The following is a 6,000-nucleotide window of genomic DNA, read 5'->3' as shown; positions in this document are numbered from 1 at the left end:
ACCGCTGCTGCAACTGTCCGAACGTGTTACCGGCACTTCGTGATGTACGGCTTTCCTCGATGATACAGCAATTTGTTCATCCACCAGCCTTGTATCGCTAACCTTCAAAGAAAGGGCTTCATCCCCAGAACGTCGGCAAGAGTGAGTACCACTCGTTAAACAATGACAAAGGGAGTAGCGCCGCTTCCTGTCATAGTAAGTTTCGCACACATTATCTATACACATCTGTCCCAAATGGCAGGAAAACGTACGCCCACTCTATCGCCGACGTATTAAGAATAAGTGAATGGGCGCACACTTGAATACATGCACACTGTATACGCACAATAAATGACGGACTACACCTATGGCGCACGCATGGTCGAAGCTGAATGTTTCGTGACGGACCACAAGAGTAAGCGAGTTACTAGCTGTAATATATATATATATATATATATATATATATATATATATGCTACAAGGTATTACAATCTACAAAACAGCTGCTACGTTTCAAGCTTTGTGCACAGCAAGAACAAATCTATCGGAACTGAGCACACCCGCGTGCGATTCGACAGAAAATAATCAGACAGTGCGCACCGAGGAACTTCACTGAGTCAGAAACTCACAAGCCGCTGCTTCAAAATACTTGCCAAATAAAGAACAAAGAGCAAAACATGATTCACTTCATGAGCGGAATGTTTGGATAGCTTGGAATACATATTTAGCCCCACTTTTAGACCAAGCACCATATACGCTGCTTGCGCCATTTGGACGTAGCTTAATCAGCTCGGAAAGTGCTTTTGCATGTTCTCTGAAGCTGTGATCAAAGCTTGGTGTCGTCCACCTAGTCACCGTCGACCATATCTCCAAAAACAGAGGTTTTCTAAGCCGCGCCGGCATCATACACTTCCATTGTAAACAAGGAGGCAACGGGGGCAGTTGAGGCAAGCAATGGACGCGTCACCACGTGATCAAACATGGCAGCGCCCACGGGATCGCCGCGAAAAGGGTCAATAGCTGCAGCAAGAAGCCTGGAGATGGTTACGCCGTTTTTATGGTACCACAAGGGAAGCGTGACGACTTGCGCAAGAAGCAGTGGCTGCACAAAATTGGCCGAAAGAACTTTGTTCCGACAAAGAACATTGTTTTCGAGGTAAGGCGCCTTTCTTATAATATTGCTCGTATCAAAACATCCCCTAATGCTGCATTTTTAAAGGGTCCCTGAAACAGTTCCGATAAATTTTGTAGACGCGTAGGGTACAGCTACAGTAAATTACAGCTACACAATTTAAGTGAAGCGTCTCATATTAAGAGAGCTACGGACGATTACAAGTTACCCTCCTCCCTAGCCACGCATTTCCTCCTCAACTCGTTCGCCGAGGAATCGGGGCTAAGCTCCACCTTCGCTGGCTCTACGTCATGCTGTGACGTGCTGTCGTCTACTTCCGGTTGTCTTGGAACCAGCGCACGAAGGCTCTCCAACCTCTCGCTAGCCGCCCGGCCGTCGATCTCTAGCGAGAGCGATCAAGCAGCGTGTGTTGCGAGCGTTCTGTCGCAGCGCCGAGCGCGTCCGGTATTCCGGTAACCACAGGCGAGCTGGTTATTTTGACGGATAGGCAGAGGCGTAAACTAAAGCCCCTCCATACCACTGTGATGAAGGAGCTTCGTAGACGTACGTGATCGGCCTGATCGGCATGCACGGTCCAGCCATCTGGTGGCGCAGAGGTTAACCAGTCAATTACAGTGCTAATATTCCTGTAACGAAACGTAAAACATTTTAAACATATAAAAAGACGTGTTCAAGATTACACACCGGCCGAAAATTTGAGGCAATAGCAAAGTAGAAAAAACTTGGTTACTGCTATATTACCTGTGTGTTTGGTGGAGCTTTGTGCAGCCAGGTCGCTGCACCGTGCAAGCAGTTCACGTTCGCGCCTCCGTTCATCACGTAAAGCGCGGTAAAACGGCCAGTACACTTGCGCTTGCGTTTACCTGAATACCGGACACGCTAAACTCTATTGTGGCAATCCTTCGACGTGGAGTGACGGCCGCAAACGCAAAGATGCTGGCGCCGTTTGGATCTCCTGTCTCCTCTTGGTTTTCCTTCTTCTTTTCATCGCGCCACAATTCATTTGTTTAGCTATGCACCAACTCGCCCAACGCACTACCTTGCTAAAGGATATTACAGTCCGATGCGCTGCAGCCACTCCACTCGTCTGCTGCCTTGCAGCGGGGCATGATGTCGCAGCTTGACATGTCGCTGATCGCTACGTTTGCAGCCCACAACGCAACAAGGGCGAACCATGGTGCTCGCGAAAAGAAAGAACAAGACCGACACTGACCGCGCAGCTCTCGTCAACTCGGAGCACGTTTTAACACAAGCAGACGACACTTGCTGTGGGCTGGAAGTGCTTTTAGTGTAGTGATACATGTCCTTGTGAATTCTCTTTCCGTTACTTTCTTTTTGTAGAAACAAATTAACTAACATCTAAACTATTACGAACATTTGTTCACCTCATAATGACGTGCCCTGGGCAGCCGGATAGTTGGCCCTACTGACGTGATATGGTCAAATCGCTTCACTTGGTCACAAAACTCAGCCGATTGGCGTGCTGCGGTCGTTAGCGATGTACCTTTTTAAAACCTCATAATAAATTACACGCTTTACGTGGAGCACTCAGATGGGTCAATTAATGATCAGAAGGACCTACTCTAACGACTCAGTACGTTTGTACAAAATCGCCAAAATCGTTTCAGGGTTTCCCACTTCAGGGGCCCGGCCTGGCGGCGTCGCGTTTGATCTGTCGTGATCACGCTCAAAAACCAAGTGATCAAAACAGCACTTGCCGCTCCCGTGAAGAACACGCGAAGGGGTGGTGCGCCAACTGTGGTTTGCCTGTGGTGTTCCCGCGGGAAACATCGGCGCATCACTGCTTCGGACTTCCCCGGGATTCACGTTAGTGGAGCTGCATTAGCGCTGGATTTCAACTACACAAGCGCAGGATTCGAGCAGAATTGGAGCTACATTAAGCGCTGGATTTGAGCTGGATTAGAACTGCATTTGATTTGGGCAGCAGAATGATCTTCAAGTCGTTCCGAGGTAGCGGCGGCAGCCGGGGACGCGGCCAGCACGTCTCTCGGGGCGAGCTCTTGCAGTTCGCTGCCGTTGGCGCGGGAGGAGGCGTTTTTTTTTTTTTTTTTTTTTTCCCCGGCCTACTCATCAGCGTTTTTGCAGCGATAATTTGTACGTTGCATAAAAATGCGGTTGTCCTCAGTATGCTGAATATTCTCCTGGGGCTCTATCGCCTCGCACGTCGTCAACCGACTGAAATGCAGCACTATAGGTTATGTTTTCCGCTATGAACATTAGACTGTTTTAAAATAGCGTTAGTGGCTTACGTACGTTAAACGTACGCAGGTTTTCGGGACGTTACGGTGCGTGTTCTTTCAAGACTCTTAGTTTACCGTACGGGAACGCAAACGGGGTAAGGAAGACGTTACAAAACGGGGCGCCGTCAGGTGCCCCGTACCAAACGTATCCAAGCCAAGGATAATCCATTAGCAGCCATCCTGTTGTTGCTATGGGGACGCGTCTCGTTAGGCCTACGCGTCGGAATCGCCGAACGGTCTCGGAAATTGGACGCGCTATGCGCTCATAACTAACGTTTCAGGTGAGTTTAGAGAAAGCGAAAGCCCATTTCAATAGTTCCTGGCCCTGAACATAAGTGAGACGGTAGCCATCACGCGAATTCACGCTGAAGCGGGACCTGTTGGTGCCGCCATGATCGACAATGCTAGTCTTTTGCATTCCGAATCGGATGGGCCGATGACGCCTCGTGTGATGATTGTGGTAGCGAGGAGACTCTTCAGCACCTTCTCTGTGAACATCCTCGCTAAAATTTACAGAGACGATCGCTCGTACAGGCGATAGCGCGTTTTGACCAAATACCTCTAACAGAGGAACTCATTTTAGAATGCCGACATCACAAGCCATCGCAGCGGAGGGCGACAAGGGCACTGTTGCAGTTTTTAAGGCCAACAGACTTCGACAAGCGGCTGTAGCCCGGACAGATGTTTATAGTGCTGCAAGTGCTACTGTGCTGTGCCACCTGTGACCGATCGTGATTGTGTCTGTGCTTCTTACTTTCTTTATCTCTACTTTGATGTCACTTTACCTCCTCCTCCCCTCTCTCCCCAGCGTAGGGTAGCAAACCGGATCTTCCCATCTGGTTAACCTCCCTGCCTTTCCCCTTTCTTCTGTCTCTCATCTCTCGCATGCTCTTTTACTTAGTCAGATTGACCTTGCCCAGCAACTACAACGAGTCGACAATATCAACCATACCATCTACGCCGACGACATCACCATCTGGGCGTACCGAGGCAGGGATGGTCAAGTGGAGTCAGCCCTCCAAACGGCGATTGACACGGTTGAAGCCTATCTCCAAGGAACCGGACTGCACTGTTCGCCGGCTAAATCGGAGCTTCTTCGCTACAAGCCGACTCAGCGGAGATGCCCTCCCAAACACCAATCTGATCACCGACCCTGCGACGCCATCACCCTACGCCTTCAAGATGGCAGTCCTATCCCACATGTCCCTATAGTATCCGGGTCCTCGGTCTCACCATCTCTACCAACGGTTCCAACGCCTTGGCTTTCAACAAGATCTGTGCCCAATCTCAAAACACCCTACGCCTTCTGAAACCTATCTCCAACCGACGAGGGGGACTCAAAGAAGAAAGCCTTCTCCGCCTCGTGCAGTCCTTTGTCATATGTCAAATTACCTACGTTGCTGCGTACCTCAACTGGTACCGGGCTGAGAAAAACAAGCTCGACACCCTCGTACGAGGGGTCTACAAGCAAGCACTTGGCCTCCCGCATTACGCCAGCACTGAACTCTTCAACCCACTGGGAGTTCACAACACCCTTGCCGAACTCATTAACGCTCTCAGATTGAACGGCTCACAATTACTGAAACGGGACGCTTTATTCTATTCACGCTTGGCTTCACTTACCATCAGCAACAGGGCCCCAAACAATCGATTCCGACTGACATCCGTAGCTGGATCCACACAGACCCTATCCCTAGAAACATGCACCCTGAATATAACAGGGTCCATCGCCAAGCTCGGGCCGGAGCTATCATAAAAGCCCTTGCCCACGTACATGGCGTCATTTTGTTGATGCAGCCCAATATTCCCATGGCACACGATTTGTGGCCGTCGCCACACGCGATGGAGTCCTACACCACACCTCCAGCGTCACTACCGCCACTGCCGAGACGGCTGAAGTGGCCATCGCCCTGGCCACTCTAGATTCCACCTGTCACACCATCGTGTGTGACTCTCGCTCAGCCGTCACTAACTTCAGCAAAGGCCGTATTTCTCCTCAAGCTCTTCGCATCCTCTGCCAGGCACCACACTCTAAAGACAGCATGATCTCCCTGACATGGATCCCGGCCCATGCGGGCCCTGTCCACCCACACCTCCCCAACCTCAACGATGTGACTCACTCCACTGCACGAGGCCTAGTCAACTGCGCCGGAGTCACTGGAGACGAGTTGGACACCAAGGACAATCTGACCACTTATAACCATCTCGTTAGGCCTTCTACCTCAGTCGCCGAACCTTCCCCCCCCCCCTCACCCCAAGTTCAGCCGGGCGCAGGCTACCACCATGCGTCTGCTACAAACAAACACGTACCCTTCACCCGCCCGCCTCCACCTTATATATTCCCAGACGTTTACACTACCCCAAACTGCCGGTGCTGTGGCACTCACCCGGTTACACTTCCGCATATGATGTGGGAGTGCCCAGCACAGTACACACACATTAAGACCACAACCGAACGTCGAGGTTGTGTGAGGCTCTGCGGAGCTCCGCCCTCGACGACCAAACCTGGGCTACCCAGCACGCCCGTGAGGCGGCGGTGAGGCAAGCCCTCGACGTTCCCTCATGGGAGGCTTAGGCCCGGCCATCATGAAGTGCTTGGTCTATAATAAAGGTGTATTCCTCCTCCCC

The sequence above is a fragment of the Dermacentor silvarum genome, chromosome 4 (genome assembly GCF_013339745.2).
Source record: "Dermacentor silvarum isolate Dsil-2018 chromosome 4, BIME_Dsil_1.4, whole genome shotgun sequence".
In the NCBI taxonomy this organism is placed as follows: domain Eukaryota; kingdom Metazoa; phylum Arthropoda; class Arachnida; order Ixodida; family Ixodidae; genus Dermacentor; species Dermacentor silvarum.
This window is presented reverse-complemented; position numbering follows the sequence as displayed.